This window comes from Cyanistes caeruleus, unplaced genomic scaffold, assembly GCF_971803275.1.
Source record: "Cyanistes caeruleus unplaced genomic scaffold, bCyaCae1.hap1.1 HAP1_SCAFFOLD_131, whole genome shotgun sequence".
NCBI lineage: Eukaryota > Metazoa > Chordata > Aves > Passeriformes > Paridae > Cyanistes > Cyanistes caeruleus.
The window spans coordinates 420,556-436,337 of NW_028255928.1; positions in this window are offsets into that span (position 1 = coordinate 420,556).

The following is a 15,782-nucleotide window of genomic DNA, read 5'->3' on the forward strand; positions in this document are numbered from 1 at the left end:
TGGAATTTGCTGGGGTTTTGAGAACATTTAGGGAATTGTATGGGATTTTTGTTCAATTTTGTCAGATTTTTCTTGAATTTCGTAGGATATTAAGGTGATTTTGTGGGATTTTTGTAGAATCTTGAGGGATTTTGAAGAGACTTGAAGAATTGTGAGGGATTTTTCTTAGATATTGTGGAAATTTGTGGAGATTTAGTAAGATGTTTCTGTAATTTTGTGGGATTTTTTTGTGCTGTTGTGGAATTTTCTGGTATTTTGAGGAGACATGAAGAATTTTGAGGGATTTTTTTAAATTTTGTGGAAATTTGTGGAAATGTTTTGAGAACATTTAGGGAATTGTTTAGGATTTTTCTGGTATTTTGTGGGATTTTTCTTAGATTTTGTTGAATATTGGGGTGATTTTGTGGGATTTTTGTAGAATCTTGGGGGATTTTGAAGAGACTTGAAGAATTGTGAAGGATTTTTCTTAGATTTTGTGGAAATGTGTGGGGATTTGGTAGGATATTTCTGGAATTTTCTGGGATTTTTTTGTACTGTTGTGGAATTTCCTGGTATTTTGTGGTATTTGAGGAGACTTGTAGAATTGTGAGAGTTTTTTCTTAGATTTTGTGGATATTTGTGTTAATATTGTGGGATGTTTCTGGAGATTTGGTGGGGTTTTGAGAACATTTAGGGAATTGTGTGGGATTTTTCTGGCATTTTGTGTGATTTTTCTTGAATTTTGTAGGATATTGGGGTGATTTTGTGGGAGTTTTGTATAATCTTGAAAGATTTTTAGGAGACATGAATGGTTTTGAGGTATTTTTTTAGATTTTGTGGAAATGTGTGGGGATTTTGTGGGATGTTTCTGGAATTTGGTAGGGTTTTGAGAATCTTTCTGCAATTTTGTTGGAGTTTTTTCTGGAATTTGGTTTGCTTTGAGGAGCCTTGAAGAATTGTGAGGGATTTTTCTTAGATTTTGTGGAATTTTCTGGAGATTTGGTAGGATGTTTCTGGAATTTTGTGGGATTTTTTTTGTACTGTTGTGGAATTTTCTGGTATTTTGTGGGATTTTGAGGAGACATGAAGAATTTTGAGGTAATTTTTTTTTATTTGGTGGAAATCTGTGGGGATTTTGTGGGATGTTTCTGGAGTTTGGTGGGGTTTTTCTTAATTTTGTTGGGTATTGGGGTGATTTTGTGGGAGTTTTGTGCAATCTTGTGGAATTTTGAGGTATTTTTTTAGATTTTGTGGAAATTTGTGGGGGTTTTGCAGGATATTTCTGGAATTTGTTAGGTTTTTAAGAAGCTTTCTGCAATTTTGTTGGAGTTTTTTCTGGAAACTTGGTGTGATTTTGAGAAGACGTGAAGAACGGTTAGTGATTTTCTTAGATTCTGTGGAATTTTCTGGAGATTTGGTAGGATGTTTCTGGAATTTTGTGGGATTTTTTTGTACTGTTGTGGAATTTTCTGGTAGTTTGTGGGATTTTATGGAGACATAAAGAATTTTGAGGAATTTTTTTAGATTTTGTGGAAATTTGTGGAAATGTTTTGAGAACATTTAGGGAATTGTGTGGGATTTTTCTGCAATTTTGTCAGATTTTTCTTGAATTTTGTAGGATATTGAGAAGAATTTGTGGGAGTTTTGTGGAATCTTGAGGGATTTTGAGGAGACATGAAGGGTTTTGAGGTATTTTCTTAGATTTTGTGGAAATGTGTGGGGATTTTGTGGGATGTTTCTGGAATTTGGTGGGGTTTTGAGAATCTTTCTGCAATTTTGTTGGAGTTTTTTCTGGAATTTGGTTTGCTTTGAGGAGACGTGAAGAATTATGAGGGATTTTTCTTAGATTTTGTGGAGATTTGGTGGGATGTTTCTGGAATTTTGTGGTATTTTTTTGTACTGTTGTGGAATTTTCTGGTATTTTGTGGGATTTTGAGGCGACATGAAGGATTTTGAGGAATTTTTTTAGATTTTGTGGAAATTTGTGTGGATATTGCGGGATGTTTCTGGAGATTTGGTAGGGTTTTGAGAACATTTAATGAATTTTGTGGGATATTTCTGGCATTTTTGGGGATTTTTCTTAGAATTTGTAGGATATTGGGGTGCTTTTGTGGGAGTTTTGTGGAATCTTGAGGGATTTTGAGGAGACATGAAGGATTTTGAGGTATTTTCTTAGATTTTTGTGGAAATGTGTGGGGATATTGTGGTATGTTTTAGGAATTTGCTGGGGTTTTCAGAACATTTAGGGAATTGTATGGGATTTTTCTTCAATTTTGTCAGATTTTTCTTGAATTTTGTAGGATATTAAGGTGATTTTGTGGGAGTTTTGTGGAATCTTGAAGGATTTTGAGGAGACATGAAGGGTTTTGAGATGTTTTCTTAGATTTTGTGGAAATGTGTGGGGATTTTGTGAAATGTTTCTAGAATTTGGTAGGGTTTTGGGAAGATGTAGGGAATTTTTTGAGATTTTTTTTCTGGAAATTTGAAGGATTTTGAGGAGACTTGAAGAATTGTTAGGGATTTTTCTTAGATTTTGTGGAAATGTGTGGCGATTTTGTGGGATGTTTCTGGAATTTGGTGGGGTTTTGAGAACATTTAATGATTTTTGTGGGATATTTCTGGCATTTGGTGGGATTTTTCTTAGATTTTGTAGGATATTGGGGTGATTTTGTGGGAGGTTTGTGGAATCTTGAGGGATTTTGAGGAGACATGAAGGATTTTGAGGTATTTTCTTAGATTTTGTGGAAATGTGTGGGGATATTGTGGTATGTTTCTGGAATTTGGTAGGGTTTTGAGAATCTTTCTGCAATTTTGTTGGAGTTTTTTCTGGAATTTGGTGTGATTTTGAGGAGACTTGAAAAATTGTGAGGGATTTTTCTTAGATTTTGTGGAATTTTGTGGAGATTTGGTAGGATGTTTCTGGAATTTTGTGGGATTTTTTTGTACTGTTGTGGAATTTTCTGGTAGTTTGTGGGGTTTTGAGGAGACATGAAGAATTTTGAGGTATTTTTTAGATTTTGTGGAAATGTGTGGGGATATTGTGGGATGTTTCTGGAATTTGGTGGGGTTTTGGGAAGATTAAATGAATTTTGTGCGATGTTTTTGAATTTTGCAGGATATTGTGGCGATTTTGTAGGAATTTTTGGAAATTTAAGGGATTTTCTGGATACATGAAGGATTTTGAGGTATTTTCTTAGATTTTGTGGAAATGTATGGGGATATTGTGGGATGTTTTTGGAATTTGGTTTGTTTTCAGAACATTTAGGGAATTGTGTGGGATTTTTCTGCAATTTGGTGGGATTTTTCTTAAATTTTGTTGAATATTGGGGTGATTTTGTGGGATTTTTGTAGAATCTTGAGGGATTTTAAGGAGACTTGATGAATTGTGAGGGATTTTTCTTAGATTTTGTGGAATTTTGTGGAGATCTGGTAGGATGTTTCTGGAATTTTGTGGTATTTTTTTGTACTGTTGTGGAATTTTCTGGTATTTTGTGGGATTTTGAGGAGACATGAAGAATTTTGAGGGATTATTTTAGATTTTGTGGAAATTTGTGGGGATATTGTGCGATGTTTCTGGAGATTTGGTGGGGTTTTGAGAACATTTAGGGAATTTTGTGGGATTTTTCTGTGATTTTGTGGGATTTTTCCTGAATTTTGTAGGATATTGAGGAGATTTTGTGGGAGTTTTGTATAATCTTGAAAGATTTTGAGGAGACATGAAGGGTTTTGAGGTATTTTTTTAGATTTTGTGGAAATGTGTGGGGATTTTGTGGGATGTTTCTGGAATTTGTTAGGGTTTTGAGAATCTTTCTGCAATTTTGTTGGAGTTTTTTCTGGAATTTGGTTTGCTTTGAGGAGCCTTGAAGAATTGTGAGGGATTTTTCTTAGATTTTGTGGAATTTTCTGGAGATTTGGTAGGATGTTTCTGGAATTTTGTGGGATTTTTTTTGTACTGTTGTGGAATTTTCTGGTATTTTGTGGGATTTTGAGGCGACATGAAGAATTTTGAGGTAATTTTTTTTTATTTGGTGGAAATCTGAGGGGATTTTGTGGGATGTTTCTGGAGTTTGGTGGGGTTTTGAGAACATTTAATGAATTTTGTGGGATATTTCTGGCATTTGGTGTGATTTTTCTTAATTTTGTTGGGTATTGGGGTGATTCTGTGGGAGTTTTGTGCAATCTTGTGGAATTTTGAGGAATTTTTTTAGATTTTGTGGAAATTTGTGTGGATATTGTGGGATGTTTCTGGAATTTGGTAGGGTTTTGAGAACATTTAATGAATTTTGTGGGATATTTCTGGCATTTTTTGGGATTTTTCTTAGAATTTGTCTGATATTGGGTGCTTTTGTGGGAGTTTTGTAGAATCTTGAGGGATTTAGAGGAGACATGAAGGATTTTGAGGTATTTTCTTAGATTTTTGTGGAAATGTGTGGGGATATTGTGGTATGTTTTAGGAATTTGCTGGGGTTTTCAGAACATTTAGGGAATTGTATGGGATTTTTCTTCAATTTTGTCAGATTTTTCTTGAATTTTGTAGGATATTAAGGTGATTTTGTGGGAGTTTTGTGGAATCTTGAGGGATTTTGAGGAGACATGAAGGGTTTTGAGATGTTTTCTTATATTTTGTGGAAAGGTGTGGGGATTTTGTGGGATGTTTCTAGAATTTGGTAGGGTTTTGGGAAGATGTAGGGAATTTTTTGAGATTTTTTTCTGGAAATTTGAGGGATTTTGAGGAGACTTGAAGAATTGTTAGGGATTTTTCTTAGATTTTGTGGAAATGTGTGGCGATTTTGTGGGATGTTTCTGGAATTTGGTAGGGTTTTGAGAATCTTTCTGCAATTTTGTTGGAGTTTTTTCTGGAATTTGGTGTGATTTTGAGGAGACTTGAAAAATTGTGAGGGATTTTCCTTAGATTTTGTGAAATTTTGTGGAGATTTGGTAGGATGTTTCTGGAATTTTGTGGGATTTTTTTGTACTGTTGTGGAATTTTCTGATATTTTGTGGGTTTTGAGGAGACATGAAGAATTTTGAGGTATTTTTTTAGATTTTGTGGAAATTTGTGTGGATATTGCGGGATGTTTCTGGAATTTGGTAGGGTTTTGAGAACATTTAATGAATTTTGTGGGATATTTCCGGCATTTTTCGGGTTTTTTCTTAGAATTTGTCTGATATTGGGTGCTTTTGTGGGAGTTTTGTGGAATCTTGAGGGATTTTGAGGAGACATGAAGGGTTTTGAGGTATTTTCTTAGATTTTGTGGAAATGTGTGGGGATTTTGTGGGATGTTTCTGGAATTTGCTGGGGTTTTCTGAACATTTAGGGAATTGTATGGGATTTTTCTTCAATTTTGTCAGATTTTTCTTGAATTTTCTACGATATTAAGGTGATTTTGTGGGAGTTTTGTGGAATCTTGAGGGATTTTGAGGAGACATGAAGGGTTTTGAGATGTTTTCTTAGATCCTGTGGAAATGTGTGGGGATATTGTGGTATGTTTCTGGAATTTGGTAGGGTTTTGAGAATCTTTCTGCAATTTTGTTGGAGTTTTTTCTGGAATTTGGTGTGATTTTGAGGAGACTTGAAAAATTGTGAGGGATTTTTCTTAGATTTTGTGGAATTTTGTGGAGATTTGGTAGGATGTTTCTGGAATTTTGTGGGATTTTTTTGTACTGTTGTGGAATTTTCTGGTAGTTTGTGGGATTTTATGGAGACATAAAGAATTTTGAGGAATTTTTTTAGATTTTGTGGAAATTTGTGGAAATGTTTTGAGAACATTTAGGGAATTGTATGGGATTTTTCTGCAATTTTGTCAGATTTTTCTTGAATTTTGTAGGATATTGAGAAGAATTTGTGGGAGTTTTGTGGAATCTTGAGGGATTTTGAGGAGACATGAAGGATTTTGAGGTATTTTCTTAGATTTTTGTGGAAATTTGTGGGGATATTGTGGTATGTTTTAGGAATTTGCTGGGGTTTTCAGAACATTTAGGGAATTGTATGGGATTTTTCTTCAATTTTGTCAGATTTTTCTTGAATTTTGTAGGATATTAAGGTGATTTTGTGGGAGTTTTGTGGAATCTTGAGGGATTTTGAGGAGACATGAAGGGTTTTGAGATGTTTTCTTAGATTTTGTGGAAATGTGTGGGGATTTTGTGGGATGTTTCTAGAATTTGGTAGGGTTTTGGGAAGATGTAGGGAATTTTTTGAGATTTTTTTCTGGAAATTTGAGGGATTTTGAGGAGACTTGAAGAATTGTTAGGGATTTTTCTTAGATTTTGTGGAAATGTGTGGCGATTTTGTGGGATGTTTCTGGAATTTGGTGGGGTTTTGAGAACATTTAATGATTTTTGTGGGATATTTCTGGCATTTGGTGGGATTTTTCTTAGATTTTGTAGGATATTGGGGTGATTTTGTGGGAGGTTTGTGGAATCTTGAGGGATTTTGAGGAGACATGAAGGATTTTGAGGTATTTTCTTAGATTTTGTGGAAATGTGTGGGGATATTGTGGTATGTTTCTGGAATTTGGTAGGGTTTTGAGAATCTTTCTGCAATTTTGTTGGAGTTTTTTCTGGAATTTGGTGTGATTTTGAGGAGACTTGAAAAATTGTGAGGGATTTTTCTAAAATTTTGTGGAATTTTGTGGAGATTTGGTAGGATGTTTCTGGAATTTTGTGGGATTTTTTTGTACTGTTGTGGAATTTTCTGGTAGTTTGTGGGATTTTATGGAGACATGAAGAATTTTGAGGTATTTTTTTAGATTTTGTGGAAATTTGTGGAAATGTTTTGAGAAAATTTAGGGAATTGTGTGGGATTTTTCTTCAATTTTGTCAGATTTTTCTTGAATTTTGTAGGATATTGAGGTGATTTTGTGGGATTTTTGTAGAATCCTGAGGGATTTTGAAGAGACTTGAAGAATTGTGAGGGATTTTTCTTAGATTTTGTGGAAATTTGTGGAGATTTAGTAAGATGTTTCTGTAATTTTGTGGGATTTTTTTGTGCTGTTGTGGAATTTTCTGGTATTTTGAGGAGACATGAAGAATTTTGAGGGATTTTTTTAAATTTTGTGGAAATTTGTGGAAATGTTTTGAGAACATTTAGGGAATTGTTTAGGATTTTTCTGGTATTTTGTGGGATTTTTCTTAGATTTTGTTGAATATTGGGGTGATTTTGTGGGATTTTTGTAGAATCTTGGGGGATTTTGAAGAGACTTGAAGAATTGTGAAGGATTTTTCTTAGATTTTGTGGAAATGTGTGGGGATTTGGTAGGATATTTCTGGAATTTTCTGGGATTTTTTTGTACTGTTGTGGAATTTCCTGGTATTTTGTGGTATTTGAGGAGACTTGTAGAATTGTGAGAGTTTTTCCTTAGATTTTGTGGATATTTGTGTAAATATTGTGGGATGTTTCTGGAGATTTGGTGGGGTTTTGAGAACATTTAGGGAATTGTGTGGGATTTTTCTGGCATTTTGTGTGATTTTTCTTGAATTTTGTAGGATATTGGGGTGATTTTGTGGGAGTTTTGTATAATCTTGAAAGATTTTTAGGAGACATGAATGGTTTTGAGGTATTTTTTTAGATTTTGTGGAAATGTGTGGGGATTTTGTGGGATGTTTCTGGAATTTGGTAGAGTTTTGAGAATCTTTCTGCAATTTTGTTGGAGTTTTTTCTGGAATTTGGTTTGCTTTGAGGAGCCTTGAAGAATTGTGAGGGATTTTTCTTAGATTTTGTGGAATTTTGTGGAGATCTGGTAGGATGTTTCTGGAATTTTGTGGTATTTTTTTGTACTGTTGTGGAATTTTCTGGTATTTTGTGGGATTTTGAGGAGACATGAAGAATTTTGAGGGATTATTTTAGATTTTGTGGAAATTTGTGGGGATATTGTGCGTTGTTTCTGGAGATTTGGTGGGGTTTTGAGAACATTTAGGGAATTTTGTGGGATTTTTCTGTGATTTTGTGGGATTTTTCCTGAATTTTGTAGGATATTGAGGAGATTTTGTGGGAGTTTTGTATAATCTTGAAAGATTTTGAGGAGACATGAAGGGTTTTGAGGTATTTTTTTAGATTTTGCGGAAATGTGTGGGGATTTTGTGGTATGTTTTAGGAATTTGGTAGGTTTTTAAGAAGCTTTCTGCAATTTTGTTGGAGTTTTTTCTGGAATTTGGTTTGCTTTGAGGAGCCTTGAAGAATTGTGAGGGATTTTTCTTAGATTTTGTGGAATTTTCTGGAGATTTGGTAGGATGTTTCTTGAATTTTTTGAGATTTTTTTGTACTGTTGTAGAATTTTCTGGTATTTTGTGGGATTTTGAGGAGACATGAAGAATTTTGAGGTATTTTCTTAGATTTTGTGGAATTGTGTGGGGATATTGTGAGATGTTTCTGGAATTTGGTGGGGGTTTGAGAACATTTCGGGAATTGTATGGGATTTTTCTGCGATTTGGTGGGATTCTTCTCGAATTTTGTTGGACTTTGGGGTGATTTGTGGGATTTTTGTAGAATCTTGGGGGATTTTGTAGCGACTTGAAGAATTGTGAGAGATTTTTCTTAGATTTTGTGGAAATTTGTGGGGATTTTGTGCGATGTTTCTGGAGATTTGTTGGGGTTTTGAGAACATTTAGGGAATTGTGTGGGATTTTTCTGCAATTTTGTGGGATTTTTCTTGAATTTTGTAGGATATTGAGGAGATTTTGTGGGAGTTTTGTGGAATCTTGAAAGATTTTGACGTGACATGAATAATTGTGAGGGATTTTTCTGAAATTTTGTGGAAATTCGTGGGATTTTGTGGGATATTTCTGGAATTTGGTAGGGATTTGGGAAGATGTAGGGATTTTTTTTAGATTTTTTTCTGGAATTGGGTGTGATTTTGAGGGGACTTGAATAATTGTGAGGGATTTTTCTTAGATTTTGTGGAGATTTGGTAGGATGTTTCTGGAATTTTGTGAGAATTTTTGGACTGTTGTGGAATTTTCTGTTATTTTGTGGGATTTCGAGGAGACATGAAGGATTTTGAGGTATTTTTTAGATTTTGTGGAAATGTGTGGGGATATTGTGGGATGTTTCTGGAATTTGGTGGAGTTTTGAGAACATTTAGGGAATTGTGTGAGATTTTTCTACAATTTGGTGGGATTTTTCTTGAATTATGTAGTATAATGAGAAGATTTTGTCGGAGTTTTGTAGAATCTTGAAAAAATTTGAGGTGACATGAAGGGTTTTGAGGTATTTTCTTAGATTTTGTGGAATTTTGTGGAGATTTGGTAGGATGTTTCTGGAATTTTGTGGAATTTTTTTGTATTGTTGTGTAATTTTCTGTTATTTTGTGGGATTTTGAGGTGACATGAAGTATTTTGAGGTATTTTTTTTGATTTTGTGGAAATGTGTGGGGATATTGTGGGATGTTTCTGGAATTTGGTGGGGTTTTGAGAACATTTAATGAATTTTGTGGGATTTTTCTTGAATTTTGCAGGATATTGTGGTGATTTTGTATGAGTTTTGTGGAAATTTAAAGGATTTTCTGGAGACATGAAGGATTTTGAGGTGTTTTCTTCGAATTTGTGGAAATGTGTGGGGATATTGTGGGATGTTTCTGGAATTTGGTGGGGGTTTGAGAACATTTAGGGAATTGTATGAGATTTTTCTTCAATTTGGTGGGATTTTTCTTGAATTTTGTAGTATATTGAGGAGATTTTGTGGGAGTTTTGTGGAATCTTGAAGGATTTTGAGGAGACATGAAGAATTGTGAGGGATTTTTCTGAAATTTTGTGGAAATGTGTGGGGATATTGTGGGATGTTTCTGGAATTTGGTGGCGTTTTGAGGAGACTTGAAAAATTGTGAGGGATTTTTCTTAGATTTTGTGGAATTTTGTGGAGATGTGGTAGGATGTTTCTGGAATTTTGTGGGATTTTTTTGTACTGTTGTGGAATTTTCTGGTATTTTGTGGGTTTTGAGGAGACATGAAGAATTTTGAGGTATTTTTTAGATTTTGTGGAAATGTGTGGGGATATTGTGTGATGTTTCTGGAATTTGGTGGGGTTTTGGGAAGATTAAATGAATTTTGTGGGATTTTTCTGTGATTTTGTGGGATTTTTCTTGAATTTTGTAGGATATTGAGGAGATTTTGTGGGAGTTTTGTATAATCTTGAAAGATTTTGAGGAGACATGAAGGGTTTTGAGGTATTTTTTTAGATTTTGCGGAAATGTGTGGGGATTTTGTGGTATGTTTTAGGAATTTGGTAGGTTTTTAAGAAGCTTTCTGCAATTTTGTTGGAGTTTTTTCTGGAATTTGGTTTGCTTTGAGGAGCCTTGAAGAATTGTGAGGGATTTTTCTTAGATTTTGTGGAATTTTCTGGAGATTTGGTAGGATGTTTCTTGAATTTTTTGAGATTTTTTTGTACTGTTGTAGAATTTTCTGGTATTTTGTGGGATTTTGAGGAGACATGAAGAATTTTGAGGTATTTTCTTAGATTTTGTGGAATTCTGTGGGGATATTGTGAGATGTTTCTGGAATTTGGTGGGGGTTTGAGAACATTTCGGGAATTGTATGGGATTTTTCTGCGATTTGGTGGGATTCTTCTCGAATTTTGTTGGACTTTGGGGTGATTTGTGGGATTTTTGTAGAATCTTGGGGGATTTTGTAGCGACTTGAAGAATTGTGAGAGATTTTTCTTAGATTTTGTGGAAATTTGTGGGGATTTTGTGCGATGTTTCTGGAGATTTGTTGGGGTTTTGAGAACATTTAGGGAATTGTGTGGGATTTTTCTGCAATTTTGTGGGATTTTTCTTGAATTTTGTAGGATATTGAGGAGATTTTGTGGGAGTTTTGTGGAATCTTGAAAGATTTTGACGTGACATGAATAATTGTGAGGGATTTTTCTGAAATTTTGTGGAAATTCGTGGGATTTTGTGGGATATTTCTGGAATTTGGTAGGGATTTGGGAAGATGTAGGGATTTTTTTTAGATTTTTTTCTGGAATTGGGTGTGATTTTGAGGGGACTTGAATAATTGTGAGGGATTTTTCTTAGATTTTGTGGAGATTTGGTAGGATGTTTCTGGAATTTTGTGGGATTTTTTTGTACTGTTGTGGAATTTTCTGTTATTTTGTGGGATTTCGAGGAGACATGAAGGATTTTGAGGTATTTTTTTGATTTTGTGGAAATGTGTGGGGATATTGTGGGATGTTTCTGGAATTTGGTGGGGTTTTGAGAACATTTAATGAATTTTGTGGGATTTTTCTTGAATTTTGCAGGATATTGTGGTGATTTTGTATGAGTTTTGTGGAAATTTAAAGGATTTTCTGGAGACATGAAGGATTTTGAGGTGTTTTCTTCGAATTTGTGGAAATGTGTGGGGATATTGTGGGATGTTTCTGGAATTTGGTGGGGGTTTGAGAACATTTAGGGAATTGTATGAGATTTTTCTTCAATTTGGTGGGATTTTTCTTGAATTTTGTAGTATATTGAGGAGATTTTGTGGGAGTTTTGTGGAATCTTGAAGGATTTTGAGGAGACATGAAGAATTGTGAGGGATTTTTCTGAAATTTTGTGGAAATGTGTGGGGATATTGTGGGATGTTTCTGGAATTTGGTGGCGTTTTGAGAACATTTAATGAATTTTGTGGGATTTTTCTTGAATTTTGCCGGATATTGTGGAGATTTTGTAGGAGTTTTGTGGAAATTTAAGGGATTTTCTGGAGACATGAAGGATTTTGAGGTGTTTTCTTAGAATTTGTGGAAATGTGTGGGGATATTGTAGGATGTTTCTGGAATTTGGTGGGGGTTTGATAAAATTTAGGGAATTGTATGAGATTTTTCTGCAATTTGGTGGGATTTTTCTTGAATTTTGTAAGATATTGGGGTGATTTTGTGGGATTTTCTTAGAATCTTGAGGGATTTTGAAGAGACTTGAAGAATTGTGAGGGATTTTTCTTAGATTTTGTGGAAATGTGTGGGGATATTGTGGGATGTTACTGGAATTTGGAGGGTTTTCAAAAAATTTAGGGAATTGTATGGGATTTTTCTTCAATTTCTTGGGATTTTTCTTGAATTTTGTAGGATATTGGGGTGATTTTGTGGGACGTTTGTAGAATCTTGAGGGATTTTGAAGAGACTTGAAGAATTGTGAGGGATTTTTCTTATATTTTGTAGAATTTTGTGGAGATTTGGTAGGATGTTTTTGTTGTTTTGTGGGACTTTTTTGTACTGTTGTAGAATTTTCTTTTATTTTGTGGGATTTTGAGGAGACATGAAGGATTTTGAGGTATTTTCTTAGATTTTGTGGAAATTAGTGGGGATATTGTGGGATGTTTCTGGAATTTGGTGGGATTTTGAGAACATTTAATGAATTTTGTGGGATTTTTCTTGAATTTTGCAGGATATTGTGGTGATTTTGTAGGAGTTTTGTGGAAATTTAAGGGATTTTCAGGAGACATGAAGGAGTTTGAGGTGTTTTCTTAGAGTTTGTGGAAATTAGTGGGGATATTGTGGGATGTTACTGGAATTTGGTAGGGTTTTGAGAATCTTTCTGCAATTGTGTTGTAGTTTTTTCTGGAATTTGGTTGGATTTTGAGGAGACTTGAAGAATTGTGGAGGATTTTTCTTAGATTTTGTGAAATTTTCTGGAGATTTGGTAGGATGTTTCTGGAATTTTGTGGAATTTTTTTGTATTGTTGTGTAATTTTCTGGTATTTTGTGGGATTTTGAGGTGACATGAAGTATTTTGAGGTATTTTTTTAGATTTTGTGGAAATTAGTGGGGATATTGTGGAATGTTTCTGGAATTTGGTGGGGTTTTGAGAACATTTAATGAATTTTGTGGGATTTTTCTTGAATTTTTTAGGATATTGGGGTGATTTTGTGGGAGGTTTGTGGAATCTTGAGGGATTTTGAGGAGACATGAAGAATTTTGAGGTATTTTTTAGATTTTGTGGAAATGTGTGGGGATATTGTGGGATGTTTCTGGAATTTGGTGGGGTTTTGAGAACATTTAATGAATTTTGTGGTATTTTTCTTGAATTTTGCAGCATATTGTGGAGATTTCGTAGGAGTTTTGTGGAAATTTAAGGGATTTTCTGGAGACATGAAGGTTTTTGAAGTGTTTTCTTAGATTTTGTGGAAATGTGTGGGGATATTGTGGGATGTTTCTGGAATTTGGTGGGGTTTTGAGAACATTTAGGGAATTGTATGGGATTTTTCTGCAATTTGGTGGGATTTTTCTTGAATTTTGTAAGATATTGGGTTGATTTTGTGGGATTTTCGTAGAATCTTGAGGGATTTTGAAGAGACTTGAAAAATTGTGAGGGATTTTTCTTAGATTTTTGTGGAATTTTGTGGAGATTTGGTAGGATGTTTCTGGAATTTTTTGGGATTTTTTTGTACTTGTCCTAGTATAGGGCAAATCAGGAAGGAAAACTCCAAATGGGGATCTCCACAGGGAAATGCCTCTCCCCAGCAACGGGTCCGGGAAAAAGGAAAAAAATTCCGTGGAGAGAAGTGGAAAAAGCTGTTTATTTAACAGAAATTGAGTAATATTAAATAATAAAACCTCTTGCTGTTCGATGGGATGGTAAGTCTAGGAAGAAAAGTCTTTTTTCATGTGGTGCAGCTCGGCTCGCTCAGGTTGTTATCAGTCCCTCCGGCGCTGGAAAAGTGCCGAGGCCCAGGCCCCGGTGGGCCACAGGCCTGAGCTCCCGGGGTTTGGCTGGGTGTTCAGTCCAGAGCAGGCTTGCACAGATCCAAGAAAATTGGAAATAAAAAACAAAGGTCCAGGGAATTCCTCTGCCTCAGCTAGCTAAAACTAACTAAAAGTCAGAGAGAAGCTCTGTCCCGCTGTCTGTCCATGCTGCAGACACCACAGTCCAGGAGCGGGGTGTGTGGGAGTGATGTTTTCCTTAACACACTGTGCGCTTTTGAGGTTTCAGTTAAGGTTAAGGTATAACTGCAGTCCTGTTAAGTTTGAGCTCTGTTAAGTGAGCCAACTCTGGGATGTTGTCATGTGTTGTCACACAGCTGTACTGTGATGGCACAGAAGACTGTGATGTCAAAAATTCAACCTGTGATGTCACAGTCTGTTCTGTGATGTCACATCCTGGTCTGTGATGACACCCTCTATGATGTCAGTCTCTGCTCAATGGTCTCACACCATCCTTTATGATGTCACAGTCAGCTCTGTGATGTCATAACCCATCAGTGATGTCACAAAACCATCTCTGTGACGTCATACAGATACCCTGTAATGTCACAGCACATACTTTGACCTCACAACCAGGTCTATGATGTCACAGCCTGCTCTGTGATGTCACACAGTCCCCTCTATGACGCTGTAGCTGCTCAGTGACCTCACACAACAAACTCTGGGATATCACAGCCCCATCTGTGACCTCACACAACCCACTCGGAGCTGTCACACAGCCCCTTTCTGACATCCCAGCTGCTCTGGGGCTCCAGGACACAGCCACAGAGGTGCTGCTGGGACACAGCCCCCTCTGGCACATCCCACAGCCCCTGCCAGTGCTGAGCCCCTGGCAGCTCTGTCTGGGCCTGCTCTCTGTGTCCCTGAGCTGCCCTGGAAGGGCCCCAGCCCTGCTGGGCTGTGCTCAGGAGCTGCTCCTGGCCAGAGCTGTCTCTCTGCAGCGCTGCCCTTGCCAGGAGCTGCCTCTGGGCCAGGAGCCCGGCCCAGCTCAGCAGCACAGACACAGCACCAGCACTTTCATCACCCTCTCGGGCCTTTGGGGCTCTTGGCATCACACTCAGTCCCTCACAGTGTGCTCCACAAACTCCTCAAGAGCTCCAAGTCAGATGGAAACACTGAAGTTTCTTGTAGTTGAAATGAGAGACACGAGTGAGAAAGCGTCCCCAGGTTCCAGGCAGAGCAGAAGACTGGAGGCCCTGATGGCAGCTGGGGACAAGCAAGGGAAAGGTGTCTGTGGTGCTGAGCAAAGCTGGATGTGTTTCAGGAATGGCAAGGGCCAAGGGCTGAGCCCCAGCCCCTGGCAAGGCAGATGCTGTCCCTCCCTCATTGCTCAGGGCTCTTCCCGGGCCACTGGCATGTGGGGATGTGCAATGCCAAGGGCAGCACCATGGGGCGGCCCCTGCCAGGCTGCTGAGCAGGGACAAGGAGGCAATGAGGCCCCAGGGCTGCCAGGGTCACTTGTCCCCTGCTGGCCTCAGGCCCAGGGCCAGCAGCCATGGCCAAAGGGCTGCACAAGTTGCCTCTGGCAGGGCCTTGCAGCTTCACAGCCCAGGGCCTTCAGCCTCTACCTGCTGCTTATGTGATGAGGCCTCCAAACCCCATCCTGGGAGATTTTTGGGTCCCTTCCATGGTCTGTGAAAATGGAAATGGTGGTCAAAGTTATTTTCTCCCAAATCTTGCAATGACACATCTAGGATCAATATCACTAAACTGAACAAGAATGGATTTAGATTTGTTAGAAGGAGGAAATATTTTACAATGAGAGTGACAAAAAACTGCAACTGTTTTTCCAGAGAAATGGATGCCACATCCCAGAAATGCTCCCAGAGCAGGAGCTCTGTGCAACCTGACACAGTGAAAGCCCCTCCCCTCCCCAAGGATGGAATTGCTGTTGTGTGGGTTCTCTGATGTGCTGGGTGCCCTCACAACCCTCCTGGCCAGAATGTCTGCTGAGGGCCAGCCAGGCTGCTGCAGTGACACTGACCTCACAGCCATCACCATTGCAGCCATGTCCCCTGGGCCTGGCTCTCCCCTTTCCTCTGCCCCTGCCTTGTCTCTGCTGGGATGGAGAGTTGTTTCATTATTATTTTGTCCCCAGGGTGCTGGGGCCAATTGCTTCCCAGTCAGGCTC